We start from the raw sequence: 22,721 nt of genomic DNA, 5'->3' as shown, positions 1-22,721 counted from the left end.
TTCCCCCTCGGCTCAGCCGAGCCAAAGCATATGCCTTCGGCTCGGCTGAGCCTCTCGGCTGCCGTACTGGCTATTGTCAATAGCCCACACATCAGTCCTTCGGTTCGACTGAACCTAAGGGCTCCAGGGGCCGAAGAGAGCCGAAGGATCAGCCAAAGCTATGGCTATGTCCTTTGGCTCCATAGTGAAAAACCCCCATAGTCTTTTGCAGGAGAAGAATATGGAAAATCCTTTACCTGACTGCCTGTTACTGTATGGAGACATAGATCACTTAGCTGTTGCAATGTTGTCTACATCCTTGACTTAAAAAGTATCTATGGTCAAAAACTAAAAAAAAATCTATTTCTATATTGAATTTCCATCATTTCTACCCCACTCCTAATAACCATGAAAGTGATGGGTAGACAGAAGGCAGCACTCACTACATAAAAGGGATTTTTTCATGTAAGCTTTGATTGCATTATCAAAAACAACTCCAGTATGTGTTCCTATTACAATGCTGATGTTATAACAGGAGAGGATATGTCGGTACTTTAGAACTCTTTTACATTTTACCACATCCAATCTAGAATGTAAAACTATATATTTGTTACAGAACATGCATAGACAATGAGGTCATTCCCATTAATGTGGATGGTATTCCTCCCGTGCTGATGAACAGTCAATTTTAATGTCCAGATGGATTATCCTGAATGGGTCCAGCAAACTGACTCAAGTTTTATAGTCATTTCTAACAGAAATGTGTATATTGATCAATAAACAAATTGTTATGAATGAAAACGATATCAGCTTTTTTGCACTTTCTGGAAATCCAATCTAGTTCCGGTTCGATGTAATAAATTAGAATTATAGTGTGACACTGAAATGTGGACATAAAGAGGACCTGTCCCTGGTGAAGTTTCTTATTATTAAGAAAACGTCAGTGTTGTTAGGGGTGCTATATTTAACAGAAAATCTTGACCTGTTTCCCAGCTTAGTTAGGTCCATTTTAGGACATTCCTTTTTCATGACATTTCTCTAAACTACAGCCAGAGCAATGCATGAGTAATGCCAGGCAGGGAGGAGTAGGATCTGATGATGAACAGAAGGAATGAAAGAGGTTAGCAGGAAGACTGCTTTAGAAATAAAGTCCAAAAATGGTCCCTCTGAATGTAGCCATTTTTGGCAAATAACTCTTAGAACTGTCTATAGCAAAAGACTTGTTTTAAAAAGGAAAAAGGTGTTGTAACCCCCCCCCCAAATTATATATTTCCTGAAAGCACAGAACCTGAAGAATAAAATGGCTGCAGTTATGTCGCATGATATTAGAGCAACACTTTATAAAAACCCCAACTTTCAATAAAAATTACACTCAAGTATATTATAGTGCACCTAAACACAATACTTTTTTTGGTAAAATATAAAATATGAGGTTGTACCAAGTAAACAGATACCCAATATTCCAAGCTCAAAAATTGCAAGTGTCCATGAAATGTCAACAAAATACAGTACCCTAAATTGTCCAAAGCCTGTCATCAGTTTAGAGTTAACTGTGAATATTGGCCCTGGAATTATTGCCCTCACTCTGGCACACACGGCGATACATAACATGTGTAGCGCAATCGACGTTTTGGTATGTAGGGGCACCCAAATCATGTTTACGTTATTATGCGCATGTTCACAGGGACAAGGTATTTTTATATTTATTTAACTTTATTTTTTAAACTTTTTTTTAACTTAACTTCATTGCTATCACATAGGGGGCTCAAAAGACCCCTATGTGATAGCATATTAGTGGTGAGAGGTTCACTTTAAGCTGACATTAGGGCTCTATTAGATCTAGGGTCACCTTTCCACTTCAAAGAAGCTGTTCAAGCAGAGATCATGCTAGGGAATGACAGCTAAAAATCCAGATGTGATGCAATCAGCATGGCTTCCAGCTTTATTCAGCAGGGAGATCGGCAAACATGCATTCGTTGGTCTCTGTCCCAGCTTCCCACCAACAACCAGGAGCCCAGGAAACAAGGTGGGGGGTGTCAGGGGACAAGTTTACCGACCCGTGGAAGTGATCGGCTTTGCACAGTCTTGGTGTTGGTGAGAAAGACAAAACCTTTTTTTGTTTTCCTCGAGTGAGGAAATGTTAGAAGCCATGTCAGGTTTTTATTGCTGTGTGTGTAATTCCCTCTCTCTATTTGTCCTGGTGACAATGATTATTATTATTATCACATAGTATTTATATAGCGCCAACAGTTTGCGCAGCGCTTTACAATATAAGGAAGACATTACAGTTACAATACAATTCAAGACAAGATGGTAAGGAGGGCTTACAATCTATCACTGGGACAGAAAAATTTGAGTTGCCGCCAGAACAGGCATTGAGGGAACATTGAGGGAACATTTTCCAATAGGGACACTTGTTCCGTGTCTTAGAGAGAATTGACCACACTTTGGGGAGATTTCCTCGCACTTCCTGTTTTTTATGTACAGGATGAGAAGTGAAGGGAAATCTCCCCAATGAGAAACAGATGAGAAAAAAACTGACTCTGGGTGTCAATTAACCCATAAGAGGACTGGCACTGGATCGCAGAGTGGTTGAGTAGTGGGTGCAGCTGCTTTAAGAAGAGCAGCTTTAGCTGCATTTTTGGGGTTTTTTAAAACATCTGGCCAAAATAATGATGAGCAAACCCCTCAATTTTATAAGTGTCTGTGTTCAATGGTATAAGTACCTGAATTTGTCCTTAACTTAGCGTCCTGTTATATTTCAGCTCCATTGGACTCTGACTAGAAGAGGGAGAGTCAGTGAGGGTTCTTTTGTGTTGCACTTTTCTGCGAACATGCTTACTGAGCACAGCAATCACCACATCAGTGGACTGCTTCTTCATTCTCCAATCAGCAGGCAGGGATGGGTCCTTGTAATGTGTGAAGGCCATTTCATTTTTTTACACATCTTCCTGATTGATGTAGAGGAAGTAATATAAAAATAGCAAAAGCAAAACTTGAAAATGTTGAAGCTTGAGACCTGATTGAGACCATAGTTTAAAGGCTGCAGAAAAAGCATCAGATTGTGCCACCTGGACATGATGAATCCACTTTAAGGATATCCACTTTTGTGACAGAAAAATGGAGGCTGCCATTGCTAACTTTTTCTTTGTAAACACATTGGGAGGAATTTATCAAAACTGGAGCAGACAGACTCTGGCGCAGTTGCCCATGGCAACCAATCAGCATCTCTCTTCAGTTTGCTCAGGTAAGATTTTAAAATGAGACAGAGAAACTGATTGGTTGCAGTGCAAATCTGCTCCAAATTTTGTCTGCTCCAGTTCTGATAAATTCCCTCCATTAGGTTTAGCACTCTGCCTTGCAGCAGTGGGGTTGCTGGATTGAATCCAGGTTCAGCCAGGGCACATTGATGGAGTTTGCACGTTCTCCTTGCATTTGCATGGGTTTCCTACAGGTACTCCTGTTCACTCCCACACTCCAAGAATATGCTGGTAGATTAAATGGCATTGACTAAATTGACTCTCGTATGTGAGATAGGGACCTTAGATTTTAAACTTCTTGAATGCAGGAACTGATGGGAATGCTCTTGCTTAAAGTTGTACTAAGGGCCGGTTCACACCACAAAGTCTGCGTTTCCTGAGCGTTCGGCCCCTGGAACGCAAGCCAGTCGCCTCCCTGCGTTCAGGGGCGGGAGGGGCATGGTGGTGCATTGAAGTCAATGGCACCGCAGCTACGCCCCCCGCTCGCAGTGCGATCGCCCGCACCCCAGTCACATTAGCCTGCGTTCCGGTCCAGTGCGATCTGCAAAAGTAGTGCTTGCAACATTTTTGCAGATTGCACTAGACCAGAACGCAGGCACTAATATGCCTGTGTTTTCGGGTGCGGGCGATTGCACTTTGGGCAGGGGGCATGGCTGCGGTGTCATTGACTTCAATGCACAACCACGCCCCTCCCGCCCCTGAACGCAGGGAGCAGGCCGGCTTGCGTTCCAGAGACTCAAAGCTCTGGAGTGCATACTTTGTGGTGTGAACCGACACTTAAAGGAGAACTATAGTTCCGCCATATTTTCTGGGATTGTCCGGGGATTGCTAGATACTGGCAATTGGTCACAGAATTTATCTCACAGGTGATAACACTTCCTGTCCCACGAACCATCTCCGTATGCTTACTGGGGCTTACAGAGCAAGTGGCCCCTACCACTGCCATACGCATACTGACTGGGGTATTGCTGTTTTATGCTAGGAAGTTGGTGGTCCTGCACTAGAAGCGAGAAGATCCTCCATCACTAGCGGAATGGAGAGGCATTGTTGACTCGTCCCTGTACCTGTATAAAGCAGCTTACATTAGCAGAGGATGCCCATGTTACCCTAAGGAGAACTATGGGGAAAAGCCTTAACCCCATAGTTCTTCTTTAAGGCTCTGTGTGTTTTTTTCTGTAATAAATCGGTCATAACAAATTCAGCTGAAAATAATAAATGTGTCCTGGAGCACTCACTTTTACTTGTATATTTCTGTTCCCCCAGCTTCTGGTCGTGTAGGGGGGAATGAATTTAATCATTTCCTTCAACTTCTGATCCCCTTCTTCGGGGGTGTCCCATAATTCATATTGCCATTTTCCTGGGAGGGAGAATGCATCAACGGGTGGCTCCATTGGATCCTTCATGTGAAGGAGCCACACTTACACAGGAAAGCAAGGCCAGCACTGTGGGTACCACATTATTCGGGAGGAAAGCAAGACTTCTGCACATTGAGAAGCAGCACAGAAGGTAAGTGTTTACTTCTCACGTAGAAATAGTTACAAAAATTATATTTTAATATCACTTTAAACTCTCTTTGTCACTAACCAAGAACAAGTATGTAGATAAGGAGAGTCAACATAACAGCCAGGCAACTAACATTTTCAGGAGCAGGACAACAATGGCAGTCCCCATATTTTTCTTAGGAAGGTTTACTTTAATGAGACATTTTAGCTATACCTGTACAATGGAAGTACTGGGAGAACTTCTAGCAGGCATATACCCAACAACTGTGAAAACAACGTGTCTCACATGAACGTTCTATGGAAATAAAGCGTTCTATGTGTGCTGGTGTGTAACAGACAGCCTTTTCATAAAGAAGGATTTCACAGAACGATTCGTGCAGATCTGATGACACTCCACTTGACTTTTGCATGTGAAATGACTCTTACAAACGCGCCCTTTTCAGACTATAAGCAGAGACCACCAGACCGCTCAGTTGAGCTTCTGCAGAGTTTATTTAGTTGAGATGCCATAATATCCTGGAATGGCTGTGCACGCAGACGGCGGGACACATCTGCACTTTCATGAAGACAGGCTTCTGGGGAAAGAAAAATCTGTGGCCGGATGTGCTTTGCTTCTCATATAATTTCACAGAAATAGCGTTTGCTTCCAAGGATCCTTGTAGAAGCTCAGATTCCTCCTGTACAAACTGTACAAACTTCATAATAAAGTTTAATTAAAGTTTGGAGATAAAGTGGGCAAGTTCACAAGGCTAGGAATGAAGAAAGATTGAGGCTTTACAGATTTTAGTTTACAATTTTAGGAAATTGCACACATCTTAATATCTATGATTGTAGCACAGTAGTAGTATACGGCATCTTGTTTTTTTAGTATTTAAAGGATATCTAAACCCAAAAAGAAAGAAAAATGTACTATATTGTGGCTTACCAGTCCTTCAATGTAGTGGCTGCATTAGTTTTACTTTTTTTAGTTGTTTTTTTTCCCCCCTTTATTTTCAGCTAATGACCCGACCAGTAACACACTTCCTGCCTTAGCTCTCATTCACACGTGTAACAGCCGACCCGTACAGATCCGTGCTGCATGCACGGCCGTATCAGGCCGCTCCCGGGAAGGACAGGTGCTGCATGTGATTACACGCAGCAGCCTGTCCTTCTCTATGGAAGTACGCGGCCTTACGTCGCCCTACGCTCACGGATCTGTACGGGCCGGCCGTTACCCGTGTGAATGAGGCCTTAGGGTGGCTCCACTCTATGGAGGAGCAACAGAGCCACCCTTGGACAGCAGCACTGTCACCCTGTGGGGAGGGTAGTGTAAGATTCACAGGCAGATTTAGATGGACTTGACTAACAAACCAAATCTGAACTCCAGCTAACACTTTTTAAGAAGTTACAACAATTTTGTTTCTTTTTGGCATTAAGGTTTTACCTAAATAAATAAAAGCTGACCATTTAAGCGCTCTTGTTAGTGTTAAATGGTTGTCTCAACCCTCTAGCTACCACTTTTGCTGGACAGCTTGGGCTGTTAAAGGAAGTTGAAGAATAAAAGCCTTAGGCCTCATTCACACTGCCGCATGTATGCGCGCGTATACGCGCGTACGTGCGTATTGTACCATATGCAACATATGCAAATAAATGGCTCCATACACACAACCGCTTATAGAGGCGTATATTTGCGTAGCGTATATATGCACAAAAACAGAATGGAACAGAGATGCGTCCGGGCAGTGTATCTCTGCGTATTTACACGCATATACGCGTGTTTACGCGCATATACGCGTCTATACGCGCAGCACATTAAAAATTCCATTACGAGTGATGCATTCTGGGATTGCATATAGTGCACGCATATACGCTCGCATATACGCTCGTATAAACGCGCGTATACGTGTGTGTATATATACGCATAGACGTGTATATACGCAATATACAATTTTGCTTGCGTTGTGTGTGAATGAGGCCTTACTGGCCAGATCACCAGGTAAAAATAAACAGCTTTAAAAAATCTAGGAATTGGTAAGCTGCAATATATTATTTTTGCTTTTGGGTTTAGATATGCTTTAATATGTTTTTCATGTTTTCCCTGTTTGCTCACAGAAACATGTATTTTAGGGTTCCCTGCTCACTGTGGTTCCATTCTGTAATCCCTACATCACTGCTACAATACAATACATGCTGCATTTCCGTCATTAAATGGACGCATTTGTACTGCATCTGGAGTGCCTGTGTCCATATTTCTATTTGTGAATGATAATGGTTGCCATCCATTGATCACTGCTGCACCCACTTAATCTATATGGAAAAAGCGATCAGGAGTGCGATGGGTTCATGGACTGTTACATTCTGGCTCCCGAAACCTCTACAGGGCGCCCAAAGCAGCTGTACAAGCAATGGACGTATGGATGGAGCTCCGTCATGTATGTCACAGAGGCCCACACTGGACCCCAGGCTGAGGAGAAAGGGTGGATCTTAAAAAAAAAAAAAAAAAAAATACATTTTTTTTGAGTATGTATGTGTGTGTGAGAATGTCTGTAAGTGTGTGAGATCATGTCTGTGTTTGTGCGTGTCTGTCAGTGTTTTTAAAGGGCCAGTTCACACTAGTACAGTACTGTAACCCTTTCCCTGCCACCGGCGTAAGGCATACGGCGGAACAAAACTATTCCCAGCTGGCCAGGAGAGTATGCCTTACGGCGGTGGCATTTACAGGTCTGCTATAAGCTCATGGTTGCTTATAGCAGAACTGTTCCCTGGACAGTCTCCTTTAAATTAAAAGCTGTCATCAGCGGCTCACAAGCTGCTTCCACCCCAGCTGGCACCGCTGCTGCCGGCATCTGCAGCCGGCATCTGCAGCCTCTCATCCCTGCCTGGAGCAACTCCAGGCAGGGATCTGTGTCTCCATGGATTCCCGCTGCTCTCCCCCACTTGTATGGGCTGAGGCAGCGGGGATCCGAAAATAAATGTCCGGTGGGCGCAGGATTGAGCGGCAGCTGGCGCGGAGAAGGAGAGGTCATGTTAAAACAAGGCAGGGCAACTCCGACCCTCCAGCTGTGCTTTACCTACAAATCCCAACATGCCTCTGTCTCTGGGAGTCATGCCTGTAACTGTCAGTCATGCAATGCCTCATGGGACTTGTAGTTCTACAACAGCTGTAGGGCTGGAGTTGCCCACCCCTGTGTTACAGAGTAAAGGAGTCATATAGCAGACCTGTGAGTATTGCCTTTTGTAATCAGGTAAAGTTGCCCTTTTATGTTCCTGTTGCATGTATAAGGGAATCTGATTGCTTCCTTAGAGTAGCACAGACAGTTCTCCTTTCAGACACCTTCAGTGTGGAAAGTTTTTCTGTGTTAGGTAATGCTGTTTTCTTCCAGTTTAATGCTGACCATGGTCTAGTTTTGTATCTAATGCCGCCTGCTCTTCCTCTTAGCCAAATATATACTGACAGCAACTATGTAACCACATCCGTAGAGCTTGGTATTCACTGCGTGCTATGTCAGGATTATAATACTGTACACAGCACACAAAGTAAAAATACTGAGAGGAAGTGATGCTTGGGCTAAGCCTGGGCCTGGGCTAGCATAGTCTCATTATTTGCATGTGTTTTACCATCCCCCCAAAAAAGCAGAAAGAAAACTTAAGTTTTTAATTCTATTTGTGGCTGCTTTGGAGACACTTATTATTATTATTATCCCTTGTGGTGGAGCTATCCCCACACTGCAAGGGTTAAGTGCTTGTTTTTGGTGAGGTCTAAAAAAAAAGAGTCATACTCACCCGGTCCTCGGAGACGGCTTGCTCTTATACCAGTCCTTGAAGCCTCCCTCATCCTACGCTCCAGCAGTCTAAGTTCCCTGAGCCATCACATTCTATTCACAGTGTATAGGACTTGAGGATGCCAAGCGACATGCCATCGCTGCAGCAGAGGCGGAGACAGGATGGAGGGAGCAGCCAGCTCTGAGGATTGGGTGAGTATAACTTTATTGTTTTTGACCCTAGGCAAAAACGAGAACTTAACCCTTGCAGTGCAGGGGTAACCATGGGTGGCCATGTAGTACCAGCATGGCCAACCAAGGATTACATTTCAGCTGATTCAGCAGGAAATGGCTGAAATTCGATTAGTGAATGGCTCGCTTAATGGAGAATTATGAGGTGAGTGCTTTTCACACACCTCATAGTTCTAGCCGACCTGTGACAATGAGACTGTCACAGGTCGGCTCAGTAGATCAGGAAGTGAGCGAACACATACCGGTGTTCGCTCACTTCTCGATCCTGTCACGGTTCTCTGCCATGACAGGGGAGGGGCTGGATTCCCCCCCTCCCCGCTCCGATCCTCCAGCGCTGACTGGTGGAACGGACAGGGGAGGGGGCGGGTACAGCTGGCTCTGCCTCTAGATAGGCAGAGCCAGCTGTCACTCACGCAGCTGGGCGGATCCCGGCATAATTGTTGGTATCCGCTTCAGCTGCGGCGTCTCAGTATACCGCGAGCAGAACAGAAATGTTTTTTTTTTACTTTTATACCCCTTGGCAGTCCATTTGTACAAATTGTACCCCTTATTTGGGGTGGGGCAGGGGTCGGGGCTAATAGTGAAGCCTGTAGGGCGTTGAATGTGACCAAATTGCACAAACAGCAGGAGGGGCTTAAATGCCACTGTGGTGTCGGTGTCAGTTGAATGAAGGAGGGAGTAGGGGGCTCTTTGGGGTATGCCATATTGCAGTGGTGTGTCCCATGTTATCTTGCTCTTTGGGGTGCAGACTGCAATACTGGATTCCCTGGATCTAGGGCTCCTCTGGGGTTTTGGGCTGCTGTGGTTTGTAGGGCTAGGCATCCCTTCATGATGGGTATCTGGGCCATGGGGGATGCAGATGAAGTAAGGGTACAGTCTGATAGGTCACATGTATATTGCAGTTCAAGGTGGGCTGCAGCTGCACTTTCAGTGCTCCATGTAAAGTGGAGTGAAGGGGAATGGTGCTGCAGAGTGGAGCTGGTCTCATCTGATGGAGGCAGTTTAATGGATTATTAAACCCTCATGTTTTTTGCCTATATCTACTGCTAGCAAGCAGTAGATATAGGCAAAAACATTAAAAAAAAAGTTAACAAATAGGCTAAAACGTACCTGTGTCTTCGCCAGATCTAAAGATCTGAAGATTCTCGGGCGGCCGCAAAGGATCATGGGGTGGCCGCATGCGCAGTTCAGATCTTTGCCCGGGAGACAAGGAGAGACACAAGGTAAGTCAATGGAGGCAGCGTGCACCCACACAGACTCCATGGGACAGGAAGTGCCAGGAAATGAGAGGAGTCAGCGCTGGATCGGAGACCGGCACCAATGCTGGAGGAACTCCTAAAAACTACCGGAAAGAAGAAGATGATGGGATAAGGAGGCGTCATTTAACATTAGCATGGGGAAGTGGAAAAAAATATTGCCTTAATGTCACTTTAGGTCGATTGAGCAGATTCTGGCAAGAAGAGGACATAGATTGTAAGTCCTGAATCGCACCAGAATCTGCTCAATCGACCTAAAGTGACATTAAAGGCAATATTTTTTTCCACTCCCCCATGCTAATGTTAAATGACGCCTCCTTATCCCTTAACCTCCTTATTACCTTGCGTCTCTCCTTGTCTCCCGGGCAAAGATCTAAACTGCGCATGCGGCCACCCCATGATCCTTTGCGGCCGCCCGAGAATCTTCAGAGAAGAGGAGGACACATAACTCAGCTGGGAACTGATTGAGGTATTGGCAGCCAATACTGTAGAATGAGAGTCGGAAAACATAGCCACGGGATTACTCTGCAAATCTTCTGCATACAATTTAGTCCCGACTCCCCACTTTCACAGCCTTTTTACACCATTACAAAAATATTTCCACATACCCTCTAAATATGCTGCCAAATACCCCCTAGGAAAACTCATACCCCAGGTTGAGAAACCCTGCTCCACAGCAAGCAGCACATTAAAGACATTACAAAACTAACTCCAAATCTGGTCAGACTGGCAGTCAGAGGCAGCAGTGCCTTAGATCTCACAGTGCAGATATACAACTATGAGACAGTAGGCACGGGAGTGCGCAGGCACCCCAAAACCAGGAAGTGCACTGCTATTTTTAGGAAGCATTTCAGACAAAATGTACATTTTTCAGGGCACTGCTTTGGTACAATAAACATTTCTATATGTTCCCTCTAAGATAGCAAATCTTCACTTTTTGAGTTCAGATCCAATTTAAGGAAAAGCCGCACACGGATTCTTTAATGCGGGCTATCTAAGACATGCTTTCTTTTTCACATTTTGGGTGGGTTAGCCTTTATCATTTAATATTATTATACCTTGCAGAAAGTGGCTGATTCCAGACAAAACAGTGCTGACATTTACTTGTGAGAGAACAGGAAATTGTTTTCAGATGTGGCCTTTTCAGGAATTCTCTGTACATTCGGCTCGCTCACAGCAATACTGCAAGGACACCGTGACAATGGCACCTCCAACAACCAATTAGCTAACGTCAGGACAGCAAGCCATCTATCATTCAATGAATAAAGAGTATAGCCACAAGGAGAAGATAGAGCCTCCAGCCTTCCCTACAGATCTCTTGTCCTCTATCATACCAGCAGTCAAAATGTAATAATACGTGCCCATATTATAGAGGAATTACTGTCAGGCGGAAAAACACCACAAGCATATAATAATTTGCCACTGTACTGACCCCTCTGGGTCGCATGGTCTATCAATGTGACATTGCTGTTTCTGCTGGAATCTGACTGAGTTTATTTCCTCATCATACTGCATGCAGTTTTATCTGTTTGGAAGTCTTCAGCAAAGGAAATCTGATGCCACAGTTCTGGTGTCTCCTTTTGTCCTAAATAACCAGAATCCACATACTCTTGATAAAGAAACAAGCCTGTGTTGCCACAACAGTATGAAGAGAAAGAATATAAAACAAAAATGTGCCCAGGTGGTTATCTGCTCCTTATTACAAGTATTATTTACCATCAGGTTATGAGTTTAAGGTAGTAATATGCTGAACTGCAGGTTAATATTGCAGTCTGTATGTCAGACTTGTGTTCTGAATAGAAATTAAGACATTGATTCCACATTCTCCTTCATCTTATTCTGAGGCACCAACTTCCCTGCCTAGTAGAATTCAAGTTGAAGTGTTGGCAGTTAATTTACCTACGTTTTCTGGACATGTCACCCTGTTAGTAGACAGAGTGTATCAGTGTCAGCATTCAGCCCCATAAGGTCTCCTGGGAGCTGCTACAGTCCAAGAAAATGTATGTAAGTTAGAGGCACAGGCCCACCAAACAATTGAGCAACCCCAGGCAATGCCCAGGAAACCTCTATCCAGACTGGGGAGAAGATGGAAATAATTTGTGTAGACACTACTGCTGTCCATGTGAGGCAGTCCCCAGTTTGCCGAAGCTTAGAAGAACCTCTGCAAGGCCTGGAAGAGGTAAATAGCCCAAGGCCAGCATATTGAAAAAGATTCCAAGTCTGCTAATTGACCAGGTTGTGCTTGTTCCCCAGAAACTGCAGATAAAGAAAACTAGAAAAATATCAGAGACTGCCCCTGGGTTGAGTGGTTTAATGTGGCACATTGAGACCATTCCAGTGCGTGCGTGAATCTTTTCCATGTTACAAGCGCACTTGAACTTGTAACTTTGTGGCTGTATCTGTCAAAGGATGAATGCACTTCTACCCCTCTCCTCTTTGCTCCCCTACTGCATAGTAAATGCAGTAAATGTAAGTAAATTACATTGCTAAAAAAAAGTTATCCCTCCCTGTCTGGTCTTCTCAGACCAAGCACAGTTCTTTTAAGCTCCAGCACTTTGCATGCCTATGTAAATCCTGCAAATGCTGAAGATGGGTCATGCCACAGAAACTACCGCCTGCTCCCAACAACAGGCAGACACCAAAACAGGGTCTGAGTTATCCTGTCAAAAGATGTTGTTCACAAAGCATCAGACTTAAATAAACTGCTGGCAAACACATGCAAAGTGAGAAACGTTACTGTGGATAATAATGTCCCAGAAGATCTGAGCCTGTACCAGCCAATGAATGTATACCATCATGGACAGGAGCCGCCATTATATTCAACTGACACAACATCTCACCACTCTCCCATGTCCCTAACAACACTGCTGTAATGAGGTACAAGCACTTAACTGCTAGTCATAAAAGAGAGAGAGCACATCATAATATTTGTTTTTATGCTTATTTCTATCTTGAGTGTAGTTTCTCTTTTACTAACATAAAATTAAAAACAAATCCCCAACCACACTCATGATGGAACTCCCATAGTTCTTCCTGGTGCCTGCAGCTCTCCCTAAATGTAGGACACACCTCCAAACCTCTACAAACTGCCAAGGGTTGGAGGTGATGTTGAATTTTAATATGGTGCTGCCTAGAATCAGTAGCATTCATAGGCAATATTTTATTCATTTTTTCTTTAGAGTGACACTAAACTCAGGAGTTAAACTTTAAAAATACATTCAGGTACCTTAACTATTAACAAAAATGTATCTTATTTGTGTATCACTCAGCTGTAGATCCTTAAATCATCTCTGAATGTCTGCAGACACTGTCCTTCCTTCTGGAGGGTGGCTACTTTTGTCCCTGTGTGTGTTGTAAAGTTGCCACCGCTCCAAGCTCATTCCTGTGATGGACTACAACAGGGGCGCCCACAATTTTTAGTTTGGAGATCTACTTTTCAAATGACAAGCTCAATGAGATCTACCAACGAAAAAACACCTGCATTCAGGCGGGGGGAGGGAGCATGGCGGTGCATTGAAGTCAATGGCAGCACAGCCCCTCACCCGCAGTGCGATCGCCCGCACCAGGAACGCAGGCACATTAGTTCCTGCGTTCCGGTCCAGTGCGATCTGCAAAAATGCTGCAAGCACTATTTTTGCAGATTGCACTGGACCGGAATGCAGGTAGGCGATCGCACTGTGGGCGGGGGGCATGGCTTCGGTGCCATTGACTTCAATACAACTGCACGCCCCCTCCTGCCCCTGAACGCAGGGAGTCGGCCGGCTTGCATTCCAGTGCGTTCTAGAGGCGCCGGCGTCCTGTCCTCCCGCGGTGCTCGTGTGGCCGAATGTGGCCATTCTTGCTCTCATAGGCCAGATCAGACATTGTAGGCACACAGTGAGGAGCTTGGAGGCAGTGGGGCTGCATCTAGTTGTACTGCGCCACTTTCTGTCAGTACAACTAGAATACATAATAGGAAGAGCAAGGCAATTTGTCACCGTACTCTGCTAACACAAACTGCACAGGGACAGCAATTAGAACACAGGCAAAGTCGTCATCTGGGGCCTTTTCATGCATGGCAATGTGTTACAATTAGCGACACGGACGGATAGCTAAATGCTGCCCCTGGCATTGCTGCCACCTTAGGCCAGTCTACGTCAGGGTAGGCAAGCTTGACACTCCAGCTGGTGTGGAACTACAAGTCCTAGGAGGCATTGCAAGGCTCTGGTCTATGTTGTCTATGCAGAAATCCAGGCCAGGCTAAAAGGTATTTTTCTTTCCCATCTCAGAAAGGCGGGAAAAGGCCACAAAATCACAGCCAGCAGCCAGTCACAATGCACTTCACCACTTGCCCACAGGAATATCATTTTTATCTCTTCTATTCAGGACCTACACAAGAACAAGCGTGCCAGCTGCAGACCTTGGACTTACATTGCATCAAAACAACATTTTAAAACAACAAAATCATGATTGAGACAAACAAATAAATGTTGTATGAGGGTGAATGGGGCAAGCTCTCAAAATCCTGTGACTCTAGCAGCTTTAAAACTGGGACGCAAGATGGCAAGACTCGGCATTACACACAGCAGGAGCCGGCAACTTCCTGAAACTGTGATCTTATAAGCTGTGAATCGGAGGTCCCCTAAGGCCAAGTCTCCAGAAAAATCTGGATCAGATTGTGAGCATAAGCTTACTGGAGGTTACAACCTAGATTTTGTATGTATAAGCCACTGTGAAAATCCCATCCAATTCACGGGAAGTTCAAGGTGGAGGATGAGAACTGAGCTAAATTATGACATGATCATTACACAGAGGGGGGAATTTATCAAAAACTGGAGCAGACAAAAACTGGAGCAGCTGTGCATGACAACCAATCAGCTTCTCTCTCTTTCATTTTCAAATCTTAACTGAACAAACTGGAAAGTGAAAACTGTATCATCTGTGGCCTCTTAAAGAGAAACTCTGTGGAAAATTGTATTAACCCTTGGGGCTACTGGCCAATTTTATACTGCTGTATCATCGGCAGTATCTTATTACTGGTAATAAAGCTCCCATCTCTGCTCTATGACTCTAGCCTTGCTGTTTAAAATTACCGGTACCCTGCAACTAGCCAATTTTATGCTGCTGTATCATTTCTTAATTCTGGTAGAAAACATCTACCTAAACTCTCCCCATATCTCTCCCCATTAAAAATGCTGCTAGACAATTTTACACTGCTGTATCATAGTAGAGGTGGGTGTCTAAGTTCTTCTTTGGAAGCAACACTTTATTTTAGCTTATGGTCAAGTAGACCTGACACTTTCCATTGCTATAGACCAAAATAAAGAATGAGGCTAGGTTCACACCTTGCACTACACCACACGACAGCTGGGACGCGCGTCCCGGGATCGAGCTGTCCTGTACAATGCAGGCAGCAATTGTACAGCCTGCAGGGTGACATCCGCGCAGCAATCGCAGAAAAAAGGTACAAGTGTTCGGAAGCACAGGCGAAATCGCCCAGCCCTAATGGCACGCGACTGGGGTGCCATTCGAAAATAATGGCACCCACAGCTCGATCGGTTCACACCTTGGCGACTCCTGACCGCGCAAAATCATACACAATTGCCTCACGGTGAGGTGTTGCCTAGATGTGAACCTAGCCTCAAGGTACCACAAATGTCCCAGCACTGCTGGAAAATATCGTAGCAGGCTCGACGACAGGATTTATCTAACTACCCATCATTCTAAAGGAGATATCTCTCCATTTATGACCATCCTTATCATATTTGGACAACATTAGCCCTACAGATTATAATTTCCACTACGTGAAAGCCGTTAGCGATACACATATTTAATGATATAATCTGTAAAAAGGAAAAAAACAAGTCACACAGTTATATCTCACCTTTCACTGCCCTGACTACTGTAAAGTAAAGGTCTTTTCCATGCTATCAGTGCTTCTTCATTAGTCATGCTGAATTAGTTTGCTGGTCTTTTTGTTGGTTTTACAACTTGTGGGTTCAATTTTGAGCATTCTGCAAGCCTGTATAAAGACTGAGTTGTAGATAAACACGCTTCACAGTTGCTACAATGTAATAATATAAAGGGCCAATGTTGGTAAAGGTTATTTATAATGAAATGCACTTATCTTCAACCAAAGGACCTTTTGAATGTTCAACTTGAAAGCAAACCAGATTATGGAAAAGGAGTGGGAGGACTAAATTGCTCCCTTCGCAGCTCTATTTGAGCTCACGCAGCTAAACGTCCTCCATCACAATTTCACAGCCAGCAAGAATACTTTTAGGTAAACCTGTTATTGCAACGTGTCATTGTCACGGCATGCAGTGGTTTAACTGTGGATTGTTGTACACCTGCAGCCCAACGCTTAATACACAAGGTATTCTGATAAAAGTCTTAATGGAGATTTTTAGGTTCCTGTAGACTTATCTTGCCATCTCTTTAAAGTTTGGATGAAAAAGGATAAAGGTGTCACAACAAGTAGGATCTCATAGATAGGGCTAGGTCTTACTTTCGGGGTAGGTCTTACTTTCGGGGAAACACGGTATGTGTTCCTATTCAGATGCTTTCCCCTATGCTTAGCAAAACAACCAAAAACAGGTGTACATCTTGGAAGTGGTCCTTGTAAGGTTTGAGGAATCCAACTGCTGCAGGTACGGGGGCCCCCCAGTCACATTCAGACTAGGCTGAGTAAACCTAAGGCCCATTCACACCTCGGCATTTTGTAACTTAAAACTACAAGTAGTTGAACACAAGGAATCCCACTAACCCGATAAACTTCAATTGGAATACCTCTAAAGCATTGTTGAACATTTTTTGGGCATATTTGCAAAATGTCACAGATGCTACTGCTTTCCATTGGTCCAAATAGAAAAAACCCTGATGCTGAACACCTGGAAAGTGCTTTAAAACACACGTATACATGCATAAAAGAGCTCATAGATGCTCAAAAATGCTTCAAAAAGTCTGGCTAGGTGTGAATGTGGCCTAAGGCTAATTCATATAACTATCACACCATGACATGGATCTAAGTTTTATATATAAGCTACCCTTCCTTCGTTTTTAAGATACCTTATCGACCATGGCGCTATCTCACCAGTGAAAAAATTATACACAGATAAAGATGAGCACATTCGCATAGTGGTTAGCGCTTCTGCCTTGCAGCACTGGGGGTCCCTGGTTTAAATTCTGGCCAGGACACCATCTGCAAGGAGTTTGCATGTTCTCCCTGTGCTTGCGTGCGTTTCCTTCGGGTACTCTGGTTTCCTTCCACACTCTAAAGACATGCTGGTAGGTTAATGGGCTCCTGTCTAAATTGGCACTGTAGGTATGCATGTGAGATAGGGACCTTACATTTTAAGCTGCTTGAGAGCAGAGACTCATGTGAATGTGCACTATGTATAGTGCTGTGTAAATTGTCGGTGCCATATAAATACCTGTAAGAAATAAATACATGTCCTTAAGGCTGAAAGTAATAGTTACATATCAGTCCTTGGTGTGGAATCTATTTATTGCTTCTGACAATATATCCTTACCAACATATACACTACAGTATACAATGGTAGCCTTGCATAGCCTGAAAACATTGGTGTATTTCTTTGAATCCCTAAACCAAGAAAATAATTGAACTTTTCTTAGAATTCAGCAACAAGAGCTCAGAAAAAAAAAAGAAAAACACTGAGAATGAACAATTTGGAGCAGACCGAGAAATGGAATTCAGCTGGCTAGTTGGAGAGTCTCTGCTGGCTTATGTCAGCTCCTGTAGGCTGCTTAGCCTCCATGAATGGTGTTTTAAAGTGTAACTGCAGGCAACAATTGAACCTAATAAGTAGGCTGCTAATGCTATCCAGCAATATCTGTATGTGAAAGACACCAGAGAGCCTGTAGTAGGTGTGTTTGGTAAAATCTCTCCTGTATCACATGAGACAATAGGGAGGGTAGGTATTGCTATACAGCATTTTTTTACACTTGTTTTGCAAATGAATGTGCGTTCTTGAAAGGTTTCTCATGTGCTTTTCATGCGTCTTCTGTCTTCAGGCATTTTTTGTTTTTGCCCATTGAAAGTAGTATCATCTATGACATCACATGTCATCATCATCATCCTTGTATCTACTTCCTGTGTTTTCGTTGAGGTATCCTGTGCTACTTCATGCCCAATTTCTTCCCAGGCCCTCTGCCTCTTCCCACAGTTCTTGTAATGGGCATGACTTGGTTCTTGTGGGCCCTCACCAAGAGGATGAAAGTCTCCCAATTCAGCATGGACACTCCTGAATCCTCTTTTTTTCCCCACAGACCTAAGGTTGCTAGTTGGAGGAGACTGGATGTTAGGCGTGAAAACCTGCTAAAATGCTTGTGTTATATATTTTTAGGTACTTCCATTGAGGTCTATGCGCGACAAGCGGTAGCATGCACACCAATAAATATAATGGGAACCTTCATGTGCGACTAATTGCTCAGGTGTGAACGGGGGCTAATCAATAAGCCGCCTTACTCTTTTCCCTATTATGTGATATCATGTTATACTTTGTGCTTTCATTTGTATTATTTACTAGCTGAGTCCAGGCTGCTCACAGTTCAGGACTGATTCATCAATTACATAAAGCATTTCCTCTTTCTTCCTTGACGACCCTGTCTGGGCAATCTGTGTATACAATGCTGCCTGCTGGTTGGAATACTATGACAGCTTGCTGGGTTGTCATTATATCCACCATATGCAGATGGATGCTAAATACCAGTTCTCGGCTTTCTGTATGTCACAAGACCTCTCAGATTCACTGCTAACTTCATTCCATTTCATAAATGAACAGTAAACTTTCCTCAGTGTAACTATCTGGCACACACATACACATATAATGACGTACAGACACGGATTTTAAAGTGATATTAAAGTAGTATAGCACTCTCACACGTTTTTCAATAATGAATCCAGATCAAACAAACTATACATTGTCCAGCAAAGTGTTTCTTTACATTTATGCCCAGGCACTTACAGTCATCATGTTTCCCAACAGCTCCAACTCTCTCAGCTCCACATCCCTGAACTTCCTGCCCAGTGCAAGATCACATGGGAGAGCGCGGTCTCCAAAAGCTGTCTATCTATTAGCTTGGAGGAGGGAGGATCAGGGCTTGAGAGTACAAAGTTGTCAGGGAGCAGAGAGTACAGGGGTCTCGGGGAGCAGAGAGTACAGGGGTGTCAGGGAGCAGAGAGTACAGGGGTCTCGGGGAGCAGAGAGTACAGGGGTGTCTTGCCTTGCTGTACCTGTGTATTAGTGGAGACGCACACAGCTTATTACAGAAGGGTGGCTCCATAGGACCCTGAAAGGGAAAGGAGTCAACGGGATATCAGGGCCAGTGCTCAGGGGACAAGCTTATTCTGCAGGAAGCTAAAACCTTTAAATATCAAGAAGCAGCATCCATTGTAAGTCATTTAATTGGCTTCTGAAATAGCTTTTGAAACCTTTTGATTTTATATTACTTTAAAGCTTAATTTTTTTTTTTGCTACATATACTGCTGGTGTGAACGCTTTTATTGTGTGCTGCTTCTAAGTGTACTACAGTTTCCTCTTCCTCCTGAATCAGTTTATACCCACAGCGGTGTAAGGGTGGCTGCTCGTCTTGCATGGACCTATGGAGCCACCAAATTGTGTGTGCACTCAACCTCCCAATGTAATTTATTGAATGCCTCTAGTAAGTGCCATGCATGTGTGATGCCGCTGTGAATTATGGGACATGTAGTCCCAAGGTGCCCTGAAATGCTATGGGACTTTTAAGGTACCTTGTACTGTATATATAACATTATTAGGATTCATTAAAACACTTAAAATAAATTATATCAATAACCCATTAAAATATAAATAATACAAATAATATTCATATTTTAAAAAACAATTGCAAATTTCTGTAGTACAGTAAATATCACTTCCTCCAGCATCAAAGTGAAACATGATACATGGATATTACATGTTTTTGAGAATTTCGAAATCAGAAGGTCTGTAGAGTATCTGTGGTCTAAAACGAAAAATAAATCTGTATGTCTATACTGAATTGCCATAAGTTCTAGCCCACTCCTAGTAACATATTGATCTAGAAGTTTGTAAACGTACTTATTGAAGATGCCCCTAGAATGTACTTCCTCAATGCACTGACACAGTGTCACTCAGTCCTGTGAATATGCACTTCCTTGTGTCACCACCCACACAGCCTGTCATCTGAACTACAACTGAGTGTCTGAACAATGTAACATTATCATTGCTTGCTGGAAGCAATACATGATGGGATATGTAGTCCTTAAAATGGATAATGTTTCACATCAAAGCACACTGGGAATCCAGGAAGTTGATGAAAGTGATGGACAGACAAAAGGCAGCGCTCACTACATAAAAGGGATTTTTTCATAGTAAGCTTTGAGGCTCTCGGAAGTAAGCTTTGATTACATTGTCAATAACAACTCCTATTCCTATTACAATACTGATGTTATAACAGGATATTATATGTTGGGACTTTAGAGTTCTTTGAAAGATGTTCTGGGTTCTCAATAGGTTTTGTGGACTTCTTCAGGAGCAACATGTAGGGTCATGCGTAAAGACAGCCCTAATGGAATCGATTGGCCAAAACACCATTAACTATGCCAAGTGTGAGTGAGCACTCCCCTGCGTCCTAGACCAGTGGTGGCGAACCTTGGCACTCCAGCTGTTTTGGAACTACAAGTCCCATGAGGCATTGCAAGGCTCTGACAGCCACAGACATAACTCCCAGAGGCAGATGCATGTTGGGATTTGTAGTTTTGGCACAGCTGGAGTGCCAAGGTTCACCACCACTGTCCTAGACCATCAACAATGAGTCCGTGGCTCTCCTCCAACTGTCTGTCCACCCCACATTGGCATTATATGTCCGTTATAGTATACTATAAGAAAGGAAGTATTTGGCATTTCACACAGTAGAGAAGGGATTCTACAACATGGGGCTTTCTGCTGCAGTCTAGACCTCGGGGATATCATAATTAAGGAAGTACAATATCTAGTGGTTTGCAATGGGATTGGCAGTCTTAAAGGGTAATTAAAGGGTAACAATGAGTGCTCACCATTCACCAAAATACAGAGTGCAGAGCTGCGTTGCCATGTACGGAGTATGGTTAGTAAACCATCACCGGCTGTCTCATTATAAATATTTGATACAAATAAACTCATGATAAAAAAAGCAATTGAAGCAGATTCTTGTAGTACAGTCAATATCTCAATTTTCCCAAATTCACCTGGGAAAGTGGAATAACCCTTTAAAGAACATTTGGTTGTGCTGGGAGATTATTGTTCATGGCTAACGGCTCCATCCATCTGATCAGTACACGACTGTCATTGCTGGAGCTAGGTAACCAGTACTGCTCCGTGTGCAGCCGGGACTCCCATTTTCCTGGATAAATAAAGGACACAAAACTGCTCTTCCATTGAAGGATAAAAGTGATTTCTGCATTGACTCTGCTCTACAGCACCATAAGACAGGTTCTCTTTAAAGAAAAAAACCCCAACAAGCACATAACACAGCAGGCTGCACAGTCTTCATGTACATAGTCACACAGCTTGGGATTATTTGGGGACAATAGGGACCTGGGACAACATGATGATAGATATAAGGACAGTATTTGTGGCATGCATATAGAGTGTCATGCATTCTGCTTTGTAAATCCTGTACACAATACTGACACCATCATTCTTTTTTTTCCCTCTCCTATAGCTAAGCCTGAGGAACAGTTGTCAGTACACTGCAGAGTCTCCCTAGCAGCAGAGCAGGAACAAGTGTATCCTCCTGATCCAATCCAACAGACCGCAATCCACCTCCTACACATGGCCATTGCCAATCATATATTGCCCCATGAATTCTTCACCCTTAGACACGTCCATGTGTATTCTGCAGCACATTTCTGGAAAATTATGCAATAAAAGCTGAACAGGTGATACCAGCTGGAGCCATAAGAACATCATAGACAGCTTTTCGTCCACTTCCACCAGGAATCCCACAGCAATCACAAAACACCGCAGTTTCTCCCCACCAGCTACCCACTAATTGCCTTACCTCGGTCTAACAGAGCCCCGATCGCTTCTGCAGCTGACAGGTACCAGGTGTAATACTCACACACATGCACTAGAGGGCAGCAGGCGCGCACGTCAACACTCCGCCCTCCCGCCGCCTCCGCACAGCGACCGCATTGGATGACGGTCAATGTATTTCACTGCACACGAGTGCGAGAGGCTGCCGGGGCTTCGAAAACTACAACTCCCGACAGTCTCAGAGGCCAGGAGAGCACCAGCTTATAGTGGGGGCTGTAGTCTTTGCCATAGCAACGACCTGCGCCCCCACATGTCTTTGCAGATATACAATGCAGTTTTTCTTCTGTTTAACTCGTTCACGGAACCCCCCTTCTTTCTGATGGCAGCAACCACAGGATTAATGCTGAGCTGCACTTCTTCCAAAGCTTATCAATATGCATGACGGATACACCGTGCCTGTTATTTTAATGGCACGACAAGATGGAAAACTGTATAAAAGGATGTAAAGTCATTGAATAACATGTTTCCGTTAGGGACTGTTCCGGGTAACATAATTTAACCACTTGCTGACCGTGGTGTTTACACCCCTTCCTGTCCAGGCCATTTTTCAGTATTCAGCGCTGCGGTACTTTGACTGACATTTATTCCGTCATGTAACGCTGTACTGAAATTAATTTTATACCATTGTTTGGGGACAGATCAAGCTTTCTTTTGG

The 22,721-nt window shown here is 43.8% G+C and overlaps 1 protein-coding gene across 1 annotated transcript in view; it reads right to left on the bottom strand.

Moving 5' to 3' along the window:
- SPECC1 (sperm antigen with calponin homology and coiled-coil domains 1) overlaps window positions 1-22,087 on the bottom strand; it is a 277,393-nt gene extending 255,306 nt beyond the window's left edge. Inside the window, exon 1 of the mRNA XM_018561037.1 lies at window positions 22,032-22,087. The gene's annotated coding sequence lies outside the window, so the exon portion shown is untranslated. The remainder of the gene's footprint in view (window positions 1-22,031) is intronic.
- Window positions 22,088-22,721: the final 634 nt, after the last annotated feature.

This window comes from Nanorana parkeri, unplaced genomic scaffold (assembly GCF_000935625.1).
Source record: "Nanorana parkeri isolate BGI_ZX_2015 unplaced genomic scaffold, ASM93562v1 scaffold494, whole genome shotgun sequence".
In the NCBI taxonomy this organism is placed as follows: domain Eukaryota; kingdom Metazoa; phylum Chordata; class Amphibia; order Anura; family Dicroglossidae; genus Nanorana; species Nanorana parkeri.
The sequence above is the reverse complement of the archived record's forward strand: the minus strand, read 5'-3'. Positions and strand labels throughout refer to the sequence as shown.